Source organism: Ceratotherium simum, chromosome 12 (genome assembly GCF_057802395.1).
Source record: "Ceratotherium simum simum isolate JZ-2026a chromosome 12, ASM5780239v1, whole genome shotgun sequence".
In the NCBI taxonomy this organism is placed as follows: Eukaryota; Metazoa; Chordata; class Mammalia; order Perissodactyla; family Rhinocerotidae; genus Ceratotherium; species Ceratotherium simum.
In genome coordinates, this window is record NC_141911.1 from 13,304,827 (window position 1) to 13,321,808 (window position 16,982).

The following is a 16,982-nucleotide window of genomic DNA, read 5'->3' on the forward strand; positions in this document are numbered from 1 at the left end:
TTGTCCTTTCTTCTTTCCTATAACAAGTTTTACTTTAGGATGAATTTGCTTTCTTAACAAAAATATCTCCATTCCTTATACCTCCTTTTTCTGAAAATACACATTTACTCATAGCATAATTTTTTTTATTGTGAAATTTTTGTTGTACATTATTGTTTATCAGTCACCATATAAGTGCATCCCTCCACCTCTTGTGCCCACCCCCCACCCCCCTAGCACCTGGTAACCACCAAACAGTTCTATCTGTCCGTGTGTTGGTTTATCTTCCACATATGAGTGAAATCAGGCACTGTTTGTCTTTCTCTTTCTGGCTTATTTCACTCAACATAATACCCTCCAGGTACATCCATGTTGTTGCAAATGGAAGAATTTTGTCTTTTTTTACGGCTGAGTAGTATTCCATGGTATATATATACCACATCTTTACCCAATCATAAGTTGAGGGACACTTGGGTTGCTTCCATGTCTTGCTACAGTGAACAATGCTGTGATGAACATAGGGGTTCATAAGCCTCTTTGGATTGTTGATTTCAGGTTGTTGGGTAGATACCCAGTAGTGGGATAGCTGGATCATAAGGTATTTCTATTTTTAGTTTTTTGAGGAATCTCCATACTGTTTTCCATAGAGGCTGCACCAGTTTGCATTCTCACCAGCAGTGGATTAGGGTTCCCATTTCTCCACAACCTCTCCAGCATTTGTTGCTTTTTGTCTTGGTGATTATAGCCATTCTAACGGGTGTAAGGTGATATCTTAGTGTGGTTTTGATTTGTATTTCCCTGATGACTAGTGATGTTGATGACTAGTCATGTGCCTATTGGCCATCTGTATATCTTCTTTGGAGAAGTGTCTGTTCATTTCCTCTGCCCATTTTTTGATTGGGTTGTTTTTTTGTTATTCAGTTGTGTGAGTTCTTTATATATTATGGAGATTAATCCCTTGTCAGATATATGGTTTGCAAATATTTTTTCCCAGCTGGTGGGTTCCCTGTTCATTTTGATCCTGGTTTCATTTGTCTGGTAGAAGCTCTTTAATCTGATGAAATCCAGCATAATTTTTTTGTGAGTGTGTGAGGAAGATCAGCCCTGAGCTAACATCTGATGCCAATCCTACTTTTTTTTTTTTCCCTGAAGAAGACTGGCCCTGAGCTAACATCTTCCCCCACTCTATATGGGACGCCACCCACTCTATATGGGGCTCCACAAGCAGCACGTTGGTGCATGCCCGGGATCCAAACCGGCGAACCCCAGGCCACCGCAGCAGAGTGAGCACACTTAACCGCTTGCGCCACCAGGCCGGCCCCCAGCTTAAGTTTTTTAATGTGACACAAGACATATTTGCTAATAGATCCCAACATCTTTTAGTTTTTCTGTAATAAAAAGCCAAAATTAGATAAACCTATGTTTAGTCATTAATATCTGACTATTTTATCTTCTCAAGAAATGATCTAGATATTCAATGAATTCCCATGATTTAATTTAACTTAACAAAACTCTAAAGTTTCAAGTGACTAACAGGTTTTGATGTTATTTTTAAGTACACATACCATAAAACATAAGCATTACATCTAAAAATCTTTATTATTAACATCTAAATAATTCATTTTTTCTTAACAATCTATCATACTTAGGTTATTCATGAAAATTTCCTGAGACATTAAAGCAGTTAGCCATCATCTTAGTTATTGTTTTCCTGAAAAATTTTGTGACAGAGATAACATGCACTTATTTGACTAATAACCCTGATAGAATAAAAGTTCCATGTTTACATTATATCCAATGCTGATAACTCTGAAGACATGCCTATTTTAATTAAACCAACAAACTTAAACAAGCTTTTATTTACCAAAGATTATTCTATATCACATTAACTTGAAAAACATTTGGGTTAGTTTCTATATTTAGAAATAATTTATATAAGTGCTTACTTTACGTTAATTGAATAGAGCTCTTTAGAAATAAATTTTGATCATATCATCCAGAGGTAGAAAAATACCATATTTATAACATACATACATATATATAGACAGACACTAACAGAGATCTTATAATTCTTATTTTAAAAATTTCATCCATGAATCAGGTACAATATGAAACTCACTATTTTTATAAATAATTATGTCGCTAGCAGATGGAACAAGTTTACTTGCTTAAAAGATTTTTGTTATTAATATTTCTGAAGACTACTTTTAAGATTTATATTTGCTTTAGACAAAGAAGCTCTGAATTAGATTTTGGGTGAGAGAGTCTTTCTAGCAGCCTATATTTGAAACAAAACATTTTTCCCTTTTTTTTTCTTTAACCTCAGGCTTTACCGATTGAGCTAGCCAGGTTTAGTCTCAGGCGATTGTGGGCTGTTATCTCCTGGGGTGTTTACATTCTAAAGACGTGGTAAAATTTACAACTTAAAGGACAGAGAGAAAAAGATGCAAGTTTTTTCCCAGGAGTTTTGGAGTAATTGTGATTTTAAAATTTTCCTTCAGTCTTAGGAATTGGGGATGGTCTAAATAAGAGTTCCCAGAGAGGTTATAAGGCTTTGCTTTTAAGTGCACCTTTTAAACAGAATGTTCTTTCTATTGGCCATTGTAACTTTAAATCACCCTTAGTAACTTTGGTTCATGGAGATAGAAATTTACAAGAGAATGGACCATAGTTCTTAAATATAAAACCAGCTGGTGTTCCCAAGGGAGAAACTTCTTGGGAAACTTTAGAAAACGAAAGTCTCGTGTTGAAAAGTACGGAGAGGGGCAGTTACAACAGGAGAATTGAGCAGAACTTCAGGGCCATCATTATAGAAAGGGAGTTCAGCCAAAGATGGGTATTGAGGAGAGGGACAAGTGCGTGGAGGAGGAGCAGGGGCTGTGACAGTAGCAAAAGAATTGTCGGCTGACATTTCTAGCTTTGCAATCATTTGAGCGGGATCTGAATTGGCCTTGGTGAGTTCAGAATTAACAGCTTGCAGGGAAGCAACTTTTCACTGTTTTGTTTAGAGGCTTCAAGGTACCAACTGAAATAAGCTTTTTATTCAATTTGTTTGGTTCATTAACTTTAGTTTTTTTCCCAATTGGGTGAGCAAGTAAACCAACTTAGGAATTTCAAAGAAGGCTCATTTTGGCTGGAAGCCTTAGATCATCCTGAGTAATATGAGTCCAGCAGGCCAAAAATCTACATGTAGAAGGACCGTATTCTTCAAACATAAAACCAGAGGGGGCGGTCTTCTTAGAAAATGGACTTCCCACTTGCAAGTACTTACCACATATAAGAACAGAAGGAACAGAAGTTTCCTAACAGACACTGGCAACAGAGGACACCCAAATAAAGGTCTGAACCTCTCCCAAGGTGGGAGGTTCAGGCCCAGGAGGACTTACTACCGAGAGCCAGAGCCGCCAGGGGAAACAAGAGAACACCAATGTCTTTTGCAGGTATCTTTCTCATGTCCACCTAGCAGCATCGAAATTGGAGGTCAGTCACTCTGGATCCTATGTCCCTGACACCATGTAATATGTGGGGGATAGAACTGGCCACCTCAAAATATATCTCTTTGCCTTGATTATTTTCAAGAACAAAAGACTCTGAAAGAAACTTTGACCTCCCCCCACTAACTACCTAAAAGAAATTTAAGATAGAAGGCCTGCCCCAGGACAGGCCATCAGCATAGATAACTCTGGGTATCAGTAGACTGTGAGGGTCCTTGCTAAGCCCACCTTTATCAAAGTTCTGTTTACCAAACATTTGCTTTTCCATTTCCATGTGAATTGCCTTCCTCCACTTTGAAGTCCCAAACCACTACCCTCAACATCCTCCTTTGTCTTTAGCTGAAGATGCTATTTAAAACGACAACCTTGGCCAGAATGCTGAGTTACTCAGTTTTCCTGGGTATCTCCCATGTATACATTTTATAAAGCTTTGTTTGATTTTCTCCTGTTACTCTGTCTCATATCAATTTAATTCATAGCCCAGCCAGAAGGACACAGATGGTAGAGGATATCTCTTCCTCCCCTACAAATGTCAATGAATAAGAGGCATAAACTGTAGGAGAATCAAAAATGTTTATTTGGGGTCTTAGGAATTGCAATTCTGGACACATGAATTTGAATAGAAACTCAAAAGTGCTCCAAGGAGAACAAAGGAGACAAGGGTTTATAAAGGAAAAGGAGATAAATTACATAGGTAGTTTTGCAAGATTTGTGGTTGGTGCTGGCAACAACTATTACCTTGTTGATGCAAAATAACCAATAACCATTCTATAGATAAGAGAGATAAAGTGAGTTTTATTTGAGCCAGGGTGAGGATTATAATTCAGGAAGGCAGTTTCCACAAAGGAAGAAAGCATTCTGGAAAAGTGTCATTTTCAGTACACTCTTATACCTTTTTAGAACAAGAACATACATTAAATATGCCCAGGATACATATTCATCAAAGTTTCAAAGAGCTATTCAGTTGCAAATTAGCAGGTCAACAGGACCCTGATGTCAGGAAAGGGACTAATACGGGCAGGTGTTACCAGTAGGGCATGAGGTGTTACCAATATTGGCCTAGGAGGGGAAGTATGCATTATTATTTTAAGAGAGTGCCTTCTTTACTTTAACGGTTAAAGCAGATGTACAATGTATGTTTGATAGGCCATAAGCCAGGCTTCTTTAGTTCAAGCAGAACCAGTATGTGAAAACATCTTGTCAACCTCTTGGCTATAGATAATTGCGTGCTGAGGCCATTTCTAAAGCAGAACGTTCTCTATGGCAGTAAGCATATTTCTTGGAAGAAGGTCAGGATGATAGCAGTGAAGCACAGTTCAAAAGTTTACATGTCACCTGGCCACTTCCCTAGGGGCCTCCTGGCTTCATTTTAGGTGCCTTTGATGTGTGTGACTCCATTTTGTAGTCACCTTCCACACTTCATGCATAGCAGCTTCCCCTTAATAGCTGACATACTCACAGAATTTATGAACATGTTTTCTGAACAGAAACAGCTCACAGAGAAGAATTCTGGGCCAAATGTTAGGATAATATTCTTTAACTGTGTTACATTATGTCTGTGTTTGAATGAGACAAATTTGGTGTGGTCATGTTGAAAATCATTAGGATGGAACAAATGACTTCTCAAAAGTTTATCTCATTTAATCCTTAGCAAATGTAGGGGAGGAAAAACTTTTCCTCTACCCTCTTAGGCTCAGTGACTAGGAACTGGTGAATTAAACTAACAAAGGACAGATTAACAAGAAAAAAGGCATACACCTTCTGTTGATGTTAATATTCTTACATGCACAGGGGTTTCACAGAAAAGAAGTGAAGAATCTAAAGAAGTGGTTATGTCACCGACTAGGTGCCCGAGGACCTCAAGGGTGGGTTTGGAATCATTTAACTGTTTTTCCGAATTGTTTTTTCCCTTTGTTATGTTAAGGAGATGCAACCACCAACCACTCTGAACCAGACCAAGCCTCACCACAAGAGCAACGCCCATGACCTTTACCTTATTTTTAATGCTAAGATCTCTCCATGAGGAGCTTAGGCCTTATCACCATAACCTGCCATGTATGTGGAAGCATGTTTCCCAACTGAGCCTGCCCAAGTGAATACCTGCCTCTCCCTTTTGAATATTCATTCTCCATCTGAAATAAAATTTTCTGCTTCCCTTGGTTTGAGGACGCCATGATTTTGGAAATGATTCCACATGGCCTCCTATTTGCTGCAAATACACTTTACTTTGTGAGACAACTACCACTGGTGTAGAGTCTTATTTAACTCAACAGGAGGCAAACCCACTGGGTTTCATAACAGATAGACTAGGAGCTTACATACCATTTTAACAAAGCTGATAAATTGCGGAGAAGTGACTAGACAAAGGAAAGGGGGGTTGGGCTTCCAAGGCTGATAAACTGTGGGAAAGTGACTAGGAAATATATGGGGGGCAAGAAAATAATTAAAGATAAAGGTTATTTTAGTAAGGTTTGTTTATGTAAACTCATCTTGGTGCCAGCTCTCCATCTCTTGTGCTAAGAGTTGCTCTCATCTTGGTTGGATGGAAAATTTTCCCTTGGAGGGAAAATTTGTGCCCTGCTTTTAGGTAGAAAGGGTAGGGCAGAGGGCTTTTCTTGCATTTACTGTTTCCCAAATGCCTTCAGCTCAAAATAACCAATATGCCAACATGGCATATTTTGGGATGGCATAAGGATATATCCCCATCAGAGAGAAGCGGGGCATCTTTATCCCCACTTTACAGATGAGGGCTTGAAGGCAATAAAATGTTAGGAAATTTCCCCAAGACGACTTTGGAAGTAAGAGGTAAAGACTAAAAATGCTCAGTTCTATTGGCTCTTACTCACAAATGTTTCACGAGGCTGTCTGTGGTAACCAACAATCAACACAATTCTCTAAACATCTATAATACACATATTTTGAAACTTGACTTCCATACTGTTTTGGGTTATTTCTTGTGAGTCTTGTCTCCCTGACAAGACGATAAGTTCTTCCGGGACCAGCACTAATTAATGAACTTCTCTCTTATCCCCAAGATTAATAACCAGTCACCATATTTAATAAACACTTTTGGGTTTAATTTAATAATAACTTCCTTTATTCTGACTTTATACTTCTGTGAATAACAGAATAAAGCCACCTTATATAGATCTCAGAATAAAGGTGGCTTTATTGATATCTTTAAACTTTCAGGAAACAGAATTAAAACAAGATGAATAAACATTTGAGCAAATTATTTGAAAGCATCATCACTCAGAATTAACCTTAAGCAAAATGCTGTGAAATGCAGTTTTACACACAAAAATCAGAAAATCCCATTTTCCCCTTACTTTTGTTTGGGGCTTTGTCAGGAGTTCTTTTCCCCAAGGCTGCCTACTTTGATCTTTGTATTTGGAGCCTAGAGACATCTTGTAGCCCCTCCCTCCACCTATCCTTCTAAAATGTTAGTCAAGTAAAGCCATTTAGTTAAACAGGATTAAAGAAAAGAAAGAAACAAAAAAGAAAACCAGGCTTAAGATAACAGCTATAAGTATCTGACTGCTCATGGTAGTAGCTGATGCTATTTCTTTTATTTATCTTTTTTTCCTCTTTTCTTCTGGGAAAAGGGAAAGGAAGAAAACAGAGTGTTCAAGAGAATGCTGGAAATATATCACCAGTTAACTAGAACATATTTTAGCTTTATAATGTCTTTTATGCTCCCTTGTAGCCTTAAAACCTTCTGTTTCAGAATTTATATGTTGCAGTACACTATTGGTTTATACATCTTCCTCTACTAGACTGTAATGTAGCAAAATCAATTGGTTGTTCAAAAAATATTTGTGGGGGCCAGCCCAGTGGCATAGTGGTTAAGTTCACGCCCTCTGCTTTGGCGGCCTGGGGTTTGCAGGTTCAGATCCTGGGCGCGGACCTACGCACCGTTCCATCAAGCCATGCTATGGCAGGTGTCCCACATATAAAATAGAGGAAGATGGGCACGGATGTTAGCCCAGGGCTAGTCTTCCTCACCAAATAGAGGAGGATTGGCAACAGATGTTAGCTCAGGGCTAATCTTCCTCACCAAAAAAAATTGTGGAAATACTGTATGATATCACTTATATGTGGAATCTAACAAAAGACAAACTCAGAGAAACAGAGAGTAGAGTGGTGGTTACCAGGGGTTGAGGGGTGGGGGAAATGGGGAGATGTTGGTCAAAGGGTATAAACTTCCAGTTATGAGATTAACAAGTTTGGGGATCTAATGTACAGCATGGTGATTATAGCTAATAATAAAGTATCATACACTTGGATGTTGCTAAGAGAGTAAATATCAAATGATCTCACCACAAAAAAGAAATGATAACTATGTGACAGCATGGAGGTGGTAGCTAATACTACAGTGGTAATCACTTTGCAATTTATAAGTGTATCAAATCCACACATTGTACATCTTAAACTTACACAATGTTATGTGTCAATTATATCTTAATAAAACTGGAAAAGAAATTGCAGAATAATGAATAAGTATCCCAATCCTATTTTAAGGAAATTAATGAAGTTCCTCAGTTTTCCTCTATAATTTATTCTAATATTCAAGCAAAGTAGTTGGTTGAATGAGCTAGTCTTGAATCATGGTTATCGACATCTAGCTCCAAATGGAGGATTTCTGTCCAACAATAATCATGTTTCATTAATTTTTTTTTAATATTTATTTATTTATTTATTTAGTGTGTGCGTGTGTTTGTGTGTGTGTGAGGAAGATCAGCTCTGAGCTAACATCCATGCCAATCCTCCTCTTTTTGCTGAGGAAGACTGGCCTTGGGCTAACATCTGTGCCCATCTTCCTCCACTTTATATGGGATGCCGCCACAGCATGGCCTGACAAGCGGTGTGTCGTTGTACACCTGGGATCCAAACCCGGGCCACCAGCAGTGGAGTGCGCACACTTAACCGCTACGCCACGGGGCCAGCCCCCATGTTACATTAAGTTATATCAACTTATCCCCAAAGAATGTGACCCTCATTATTTAGTAATTGATTTTCTCTAATATTCTGACATATGCTCCCATAGCCGCAAAAGCTGTCTGCGTTGGTTGAGTGAGAATAACTTATTTTAACAATAACTTCCTTGACTTGTAGCCCAGAGAAGTAAAGTAAGCTGCCTAGTTCATCACACTATGATTATCAAAACAACACTCAGGTTTTCTAGGAAGAGCGTCCCTGGTGCCAGGCAGAGTACCTGGACCATAGCTGATGATTAATAAAAACATGTTGAATGAATAAATGAACAAGTTAAAACCACAACTGGTGCAAGTGCTAAATATACACACACTTTTTCATTCATTAAGCCATGAGCTTTATCAGCCCTGAAACAGTGATAAGAATCAGTCGAAGAATCAACCCAAAATCTTTGACCAGCTATGCAGGAGAGGAACAGGTACTACTCTGAGTATCTTCTTTTTTTTTTTTTTTTGGTGAGAAAGATTGGCCCTGAGCTAACATCTATGCCAATATTCCTCTATTTTGTATGTGGGATGCTGCCACAGCATGACTTGATGAGCAGTGAGTAGGTCTGCACCCAGGATCTGAACCTGCGAACCCCAGGCCACCGAAGCAGAGTGCACGAACTTAACCACTACGCCACTGGGCCTGCCCCTCTGAGTATCTTCTGACAAAAGATTTTCACGTATTGAGGTATATGGGGTAACTTCTGGTTCAAAACTGATTTGGCTTGAACTAAAGAAGCCTGACTTATAGCCTATCAAACATACGTTGTACATCTGCTTTAACCATTGAAGAATGCACTCTCTTAAGAATGCATACTTCCCCTCCTACACCCTATCAGTAATGCCCTATCAGTAACAGCAGTATATGTCCTTTTCCTAACATCAGGGTCATGTTGACCTGCTAATTTGCAACTGAATACCTCTTTGAAACTTTGATGAATATATATCCTGGGCCAGTTTAATCTATGTTTATTCTAAAAATGTATAAGACTGTACAGAAAACCATGCTTCTCTGGAACACTTTCTTCCTTTGTGGAGACTGCCTTCCCAGGTTATAATCCTCACCCTGGCTCAAGTAAAACTCACCTATCTCTCTTATCTATAGAATGGTTATTGGGTATTTTGCATCCACACTTCTTTTCCTAAAACAGAGGCCAAAACAGAAAGACCCAATATCTGGGTCTTACTTTTTTTTCCAGACACCTTCACTAATTTATCATTTGCAACTGCAACCAGGTTCATTAATTTTAACTCCAAGTTTCTTATTTTTTTGTGAGGAAGATCAGCCCTGAGCTAACATCCATGCCAATCCTCCTCTTTTTTGCTGAGGAAGAGTGGCCCTGAGCTGACAGCTGTGCCCATCTTCCCACTTTATGTGGGATGCCACTACAGCATGGCCTGACAAGCGGTGCATCGGTGCGCGCCCGGGATCCGAACCCCGGCCGCCAGCAGCAGAGTGCGCACACTTAACCACTATGCCACGAGGCCAGCCCCTAACTCCAAGTTTCTTATCAGTGAATACTTGCCAATAAGTCTGCGTCATGGGGAGATTGTGGTTGTTAAGTTCCTTCAGAGGAGGAACTGTACTTTCTCCATCGTTCTGCAGGGCTCCTAACACCTCAGCTATCTGGATGCACCGTGGCATTCCTTGCAAACAAGATCCCAAGGAGCTTTCTTATCCTCCACCTAGTTTTCTGAGCTCAATTACAAGGGTTGCCGGGTGGGTGATGAAAATAGAAAAGCTGTTGATTAGAACATTGACACACACCTTCTTACAGCATGGGAGGCAGATCGCACCCTCTCAGCGTCATTGCCTTCCTTGAGAGGCTCAGCCAGCACTCCCCAGGGTGTTCAGGGAATGTACCCCTCCAACAGGTCAACTGGGAAGAAACAAATCAGTGTAAGATTCTGATGCTGATTTCGTTTATCATTGAGTTTGGCCACCTCTTTCCAAGGCTGGAAAAGGCAATCATGATACTTTTGGCACCACTCATGTAAACAGTAATCTTTACTATACATATCAAAGATTTTGTTCTTATTATCTTTAAATTAAATCAGGGTACGGGGTGTTGCTTCTGTCTCTGACGCACATCCAGTAAAACAAAAACATTATCAGGAACTGAGACCAGATGTCTGCCCCATCTGAAGACCAGATGTCTGCCCCACCCGGAGACCAGATATCTGCCCCATCCGGAGACCAGCCCCCTATATAACTGGCCTGTAGTCTTCTGTAAGATGTTTCTTTTGGACATTAGTCCGCCATCTTCCCCCTTGCTAGCAAGCTGTAATAAAATCCTTGGTCTCCTACCCCCTTGCCTCTCGACTATTGGCATGTCTTGCGGTGGGCAGATGACCGCCCCGCCCTTGTAACAATACAAGGCTAAATTCTCCTCCCCAGGGCTTTTCTGGTAGAAAAACTGCTACACTCTTTCCTTCCCACACAGACAGTTTTACAGTCAGCCTAATCCGTACTTCTGTCTTTTAAGGTACAGAATGAGGCTGATTATTCTCCTGCCTCAGAATAATCAAAATAGATACACTAACTAATAGGCAAAATTTGGGGCAAACATTTGGGTATGCTCAGAGAAGGCAAATTTATGATAGCTAGCTATTTGTGATAGTTGTTTTAATTAACAACTTCTGGCCATTGGGAGAGGCTAAGGAGCTTAAGTGAAGAGCCCTGTTGTAGGATGAGGCACTGTCTGCCTTTGTCACAGAAGGAAAGAGGATTCTGCAGAGTCTGCAGGGAACAATGTGTTGTATTATCTGACCTCGGTGGTCCATTACAGAAGACTGAGAAATATGGGCAACACAACACCTCAGACAACTGGTCTCCAAGTGTATCCTCTATGTAGATGCTAAGGCTCAAAAAGCTTTAGTTTTATGTACTTCTTTAAGAATAGATCCATTGTTATTATCTTGAAATTGAACATTAGAAACACATCAATTTTACCTCTCTCACTTATCTGGTGTTCAAAGTATGTAACAGTTCTGTTTCTTTTTTTTTGGAAGAAACTGTTACACGTTGACCCTAAGGTTTCCCTACACGAAGTAAATTGAGCAGCTTGGAGTTTAGGAGCTTTAACTCATGAACAAAATGTCCACATTAACCATTGTGTCAAGTTAGAATGACTTGCTGTTGGAAAATAAACTGCTGTAACAGTTCAGAGCCAAAACTGAGTTTTGTCAGAAATCTGTCACTTTCAATGACAATGAAAATTACATTTAAGAAGTCACTCTGCTTCTGGCTTTGCAGATGTGGTTTTCTACATGTATAAAATAAATCTGCGGAAATCATCAAGGAATATCAAATACTTGATGATGAAGTAAAAACTTCATTTAAAAATTATTAGTTGATTTTGTTTTGTTAGATATTAATCAAAAAATGTCCTAACCTGCTTTATTGGTAATTAAAATAATCTCTTTTGATTTAACTCTTTCATTTCATTTCTCTGAAAAAGGCACATGATTCTCTCTGTGAGAGTACAGTTACTAGTTGAAACTGCATTAAGTTTTTAAGTGATTGAATCAAATTTGGGGCTTCAATGAAGTTATTGGCTAACTGTGGGAACATGAAGACACTTGTAATGAGTCGATAGTAACAACAAAGCTACCCCCCAGCTGATCTGCAAATGGTAAATAGCAGCTGCTATTTTTTGTAAACTAATATATTTTCACACCTGGAGTAAATTTACCTCTTTTTTTTTTTTTTTGGTGAGGAAGATTGGCTCTGACCTAGCATCTGTTACCAATCCTCCTCTTTTTGCTGAGGAAGATTAGCTCTGAGCTAACATCTGTGCCCAACTTCCTCTAGTTTGTATGTGGCATGCTGCCACACACGGTTTGACGAGCGGTGCGTGTGTTGACACCTGGGATTCGAATCTGTGAACCCCGAGCAGCCAAGGTGGAGCTCGTGAACTTAACTACCATGCCACTGGGCCGGCCCCACCTCTTTTTTTTGTTAATGTCCATCTTAATGAATTAAATATGAGAAAGGAGAGAGCACTATATTTTAATGAAAGAGGCCATCAAGCAGAGTCCAAACTCTGAGGTGACGACAATGAATTCTCCTTAGCTCAATTCCATCTCTTCACCCACACAGTGTTCCTCCACTTGAGAATGGAAATCAGATTTTTAAAAACAAACGAAAAAAAAAGAAGGAATTGAAATAGCTGCACTTAAAGCAATAGGATTTTTGAACAGCAGAGAGAAGTCACCTGGGAAATATTGTATTCTTGTTGTCAGAATCTTGGGGGTCACACAGGAATTTGTATAAAGGGGCCTCCTGGGACACGTGGATAAAGTAAGAATAGAAACAACATATGGTAAGAGCGTGAGGGGAATCAGTCTGCCTCTCAAATAATTACTGTCATTTTAGGTACGCAGGTGGACAAAAGAGCAGTAGGAAACGTATTACTCTGATATGTGATAAAGACCTTTACAAAGCTGTAACAGTTGCCAAGCTCTTTGATTTCCATTTTGGTGCTGAGTAGAAATATCTCATTTCAAGAATATTTTTCCAACTGTCTGAAATCCTGTGTGTAAAGAGGGAGCAAAAAAAGAAGAGAAAAACAGAAAGCAAGGCCACTAGGCGTACAGAGATGAACAAAACTTCGTCTATATACTTAAGGAATTCACAGTCTTTGGAGGAAAATAGAGAGAAATTAAAATGTAACATGGTAAATGCTGTTACAGAGATGTGAACAAAATGCTGATGGAGGACAGGACAGGTATGTTTCTTGAGAGAGGTCCGAGTTCTCACAGCATTTGAGAGGGATATTGAAGAAATAGCAGCAATTTGCCAAGAAAAAATGCAAGTGTGGTATTCCACACCACAGGAAAGAACAGTCCTAAAGTCTGGCATTTGCAGGAGAAGGTCAATGAGAAAGGAGCATAAAACACATGAGGAATGCAAACAGAGGAGAGGCTGTGAAGTCTGGAAGGAGCCAGAACAAAAGGGGTCTTCCAGCCAGTGAGGCAATGGTTCAGCTTTCATATGAATCAGAATCACCTGGAGGAGGGCTTGTTCAATCACAGATCACTGGACCAAAGAGTTCTGCTGTCAGCAGGTCTAGGGTGAGGCCCCAGACTTTATCAACAAGTTCCCAGGAGTGCTAATTCTGCTGATCCAGGGACCACCCTGTGAAATATACTGAGATAAGGTGTTCCGATTTCATCCTGAGGGCAAGAAAGAGACAATACTGAAAGACAATAGACAACTTTATGGGAGAGAGATTTCTATGTTTGGTTTACAGTGTGAGATATCACTAGAGCATGGAAGTCTGGTAACAAGAAAATCAATTAGGGATTATTAAATATTCCAACTGAGAGATAAATGAGTGCTTCCTATCCAAGTAGAAACTGGGAGGAAGAGGAATGGCTAAGAAGTATTTCTGAGGTAGAAGCAACAGGATTTGCCATCCTCTTGGATTTGAGTGTTGAGAAAAAGAAAGAAATGAGGAATGACAGAGTAAGTGTTAGCCCGGGAGAATAGGAGAACAACAGGGGCATTAACCCAATCGTAGAATATACAACACTGGAGCAGGTGTCAAAAAGGAGGGGTAACATAACTTCTATTTCCAGCAATATTGCTTTATCGATAGTTTTAAAAGCATCCTTGTACAGTGCTGGATTAAAAAATAAAGCCTTTTTTGGGGCAGTGAAATACCCCATATAATATTATAGTGCTGGATATACATCACTATACATTTGTCCAACCCATAGAATGTACAACACCAAGAGTGAATCCTAAGGTAAACTAGGGACTTTGGGTGAATTGGATAGTGTAGGTTCATCCTTGGTAAAAAATGCACCATTCTGGTGAGTGACGTTGTTAACGGGGGAGGCTATGCATGTGTGGGGGCAGGGAGTATTCGGGAAATCTCTGTATTTCCCTCTCAATTTTGTTGTAAACCTAAAACTGCTCCAAAAAAGTAGAGTCTTAAAAAAACAAATCTTTTTGACACATAGGAGTGGCATACATTGTCAAATGCTACTCAGAGGTTAAGAACAAAAAATTCTGGATTTGGAATGCCCAAGGCCATTGTCTTTCTGGTAAAAATAGTTTTCCTCAAAGGAGACAAAATAAGCCAAACTATAATCAGTTGGGCAGTGCATGGGAGTTAAGAAAGTGGGCACACCAAAAGTGACTGCACTCTTAAGAAACAAGATAATGAAGAACAGGAAGGATACAGGAACTTGATGGGATGGTTGGATCAAGAGAAATTGGCGCTGTTTGAGGATTAGAGGTATTTTTAGCATGCTTAGAGGCAAATCCGAGTGAAAAGCAAAGATCCGAAATTCTTGAAATTAGATACAACTGATCAAGCAGGGCCCATAGGCAGGAAGTATTAAGAGATGTCAGCCAGTGAATATTCCTTTTTCTACTCTTCAAGCCCTATCCCATTTCCAAGTGCTATCCTATTGGGCTACTGTGAAACTTCTCAGTTCTTCTGGGAGAGTCTGTCCCTGCCCAACTGAGAGTTATGATTTAGTTCTGGGGTCACCTGAAATGACATAAGGGGCTTCTGGCCATGCCACAATCCTTGCAATTACTAGAGTTATCTCTTGACTTTATCAGGACAACTCCTTCAGCTTTGGCAGGTCTCTGTTGCTCTTACATCTCCTTAGGAATCTATCACGATGCTATCTAAGGCCCCCCTGCCAGAGGCTCTGCAGAGCCCTCCTCTTGGGAGTCTTCCCAGCTTTTCAGGCACTGCCACTAAGCACGCAGATCCCTCTGCTCTCAGGATCCACAAGCCCCCTCCTCCTCTCCCTCAGCTTTGGGGACCCTCTGTGCACTCTGGAGGAGCATTTGTTCCTTTACATTTTTTCAAGGTACTCTATCTCTGTCATCAAATTACAACCCCTCCTTCCTGCTTCCTTCAAAACCTAAATTCTCTGAAGGTTTGAGGCTTTGAAGAAATAGAAAACAGAATGATTTGCAAGCCAGTTCTACTTTCTGTCCTGCCCCTACATTGCTTGAAAGGTTGGGGTGGGGGGCAGAAAGCAAGCAGAAAATATGGAGGGGGGAATACTCGTACACTCACACACACACGTCCACGTCACGTGCCAGCATGTCTACCATACATTTTACGTGAATTGACTCATTTAGTCCTCATACAACTATAAAAGAGAGATAGTGCTATTTCCATTTTCTAAGTGAGAAAACTGAAGCTGAGGCAGATTATTTGTCCAGGTTTTTAAAAATAGTATATGGTAGAACTAAGAATCTAAGAAAATCTCATCCCCAAATCCATCCAATGAATCAGTCCACTAATCTCTGCCTAACAATAAGGATTCTAAAGATAGAATAATATGGACCTTGGGGCCGGCCTGGTGGCATAGTGATTAAGTTCACGCATTCCACTTCAGCAGCCCGGGGTTCGCCGGTTTGGATCATGGGCATGGACCTACTCACCGCTCATCAAGCCATGCTGAGGTGGCATCCCAAATAGAGTTGTAGAGCTACAACTCTACAACTATGATACACAACTATGTGCTGGGGCTTTGGGGAGAAAAAAGAAAAAAGAGGAAGATTGGTAACAGATGTTAGCACAGAGCCAATTTTCCTCAAAAAAAATAAATAAATAAAATAATAATAATATGGACCTTTACATAGACCTACTGAAACAAGGAGCTTCAGAAAGGTCTGCCCTTTATTTATAGTTATATAGATTTTAAAGACATGATTTAGCCCCATTTTCCAGAGAAATATATCAAAATAAACCTTAACATGAATATAACATCAAATATTTATTTGAAAATTACTGTCTTTAGACTTGTTGAGGACAGAGTTAATACTCTATCTCCCCCCTAAATGCTTAACACATTTCCTGTGAAGAGTAAATAATAAATAGTAGTTTATATTCCCACCTGTAAATAGATGTGGGCAGTTACTCAGTGAGGCTCCTACAGTGCTCGGGGGCTCGATGTGCTCATGGAGAAGGCAGACTAATTGTCCTGGGAAAGCAGGGTCCTTAAATACTTACTACCAGGAAACGCTGTGCTTGAGACACTAGTATATTCTATTTTAGAGTAACTCTCAACTGTGTTATTGATTCGTAGTACTGTATAGTAGGGTAGGAAGTCTGGTACCTATCCCAGGAAAAGACAGGGATAGAGTGGGAAAGCATAGAAAATTGTGACAACCCTTTAAAAAAGGAACTTGAATACGTGTATCAGATTTTTTAAAAAAATTCACTTCCCTTTGACTCAGTAATTCTACTTCTGAAAGTTTAACCCTGATGGTCTTTTGATGTGTCAACTTGGCTAGGTAAGCTACAGTTCCCAGTTATTCAAGAACACTTATCTAGGTGTTGCTGTGAAGGTATTTTTTAGATGGGATTAAAGTCCATAATCAATTGACTGCAAGTAAAAGAGATTATCCTAGATAATCTGAGTGGGCCTTATTCAATCAGGTAAAAAGACTGAAATGCAGCTGAGCCTTCTCAGGAGAAATTCTGCTTGTGGAGAGCAGTTTCGGCCCATTCCAGAGAGTTCCAGCCTGCCCTTCCCGACAGCCCAC